Source organism: Penaeus monodon, chromosome 23 (genome assembly GCF_015228065.2).
Source record: "Penaeus monodon isolate SGIC_2016 chromosome 23, NSTDA_Pmon_1, whole genome shotgun sequence".
Taxonomy (NCBI): Eukaryota; Metazoa; Arthropoda; class Malacostraca; order Decapoda; family Penaeidae; genus Penaeus; species Penaeus monodon.
Window position 1 is genome coordinate 38,507,377 of NC_051408.1, and position 705 is coordinate 38,508,081.

The 705-nt window shown below is 33.6% G+C and overlaps 2 long non-coding RNA genes across 2 annotated transcripts in view; both read right to left on the bottom strand.

The window, feature by feature from the left end:
- LOC119588021 overlaps nucleotides 1-705 on the bottom strand; it is an 11,989-nt gene that overhangs the window by 3,882 nt on the left and 7,402 nt on the right. The window lies entirely within an intron of this gene.
- Nucleotides 142-705, bottom strand: part of LOC119588014 — a 1,346-nt gene continuing 782 nt past the window's right edge. Inside the window, exon 3 of the long non-coding RNA XR_005230045.1 lies at nucleotides 142-243. This is a non-coding gene — a long non-coding RNA (uncharacterized LOC119588014). The remainder of the gene's footprint in view (nucleotides 244-705) is intronic.

A 705-nucleotide genomic window follows, 5' to 3' on the forward strand; every position in this document is an offset into this window, starting at 1 on the left:
TATATATATAAATATTTTCTTTTCTTTCTTTTTCATATACAAGTCAGTATGCATACACCTTTACTTGCATCGGTGATTATTATTGTGATTCTGGATCGCATTGGAAAACTGTGAAGCATTGGGAATAAATTAAGGAAACCATAATCACAATTTCTTTTATTGAGACTAAAAAGAAATGTTGATCCTGCCTGGAAAAGAGGATTTCCAGGACACTGGTTTAGATGTCCATGTGTTCTTTACTGCCTAAAGGGTAAACAAGAAAGATATGCCGTTATTATGTGTAAGATACATACAAGACAAGTATCCTCACATTTATCCTCTTGAAACTAAAAATGAAATGGAGTTTTATCCTCTTTTTATCCATTTATCCTTCCATTAATTTATCCTCTCTTTAATCATTCATCCTGGCATTTACTATCCAGAGTCGAGAATGCAAACTAACATACAAAAGCCAAGTTATGGAAATGAATGCCAAGCTAACACGTTATAAAAATGACCGCCACGGTTTAGTCTGACACGGCTCATGCACCTTGGTTGGCAATGTGTTTTAATCTACCTTTGGCAACTCACTCGGAGAACATGCTAAAGGCAATAGACAGTGATAAGAATGATAAAATTTGCGAAGAGGATGCAAGTATCTAATATCGTATATGATTGATTTTGTTTAATGATTATATCTATAGATTTACGTTCGTTAGTTTTCTT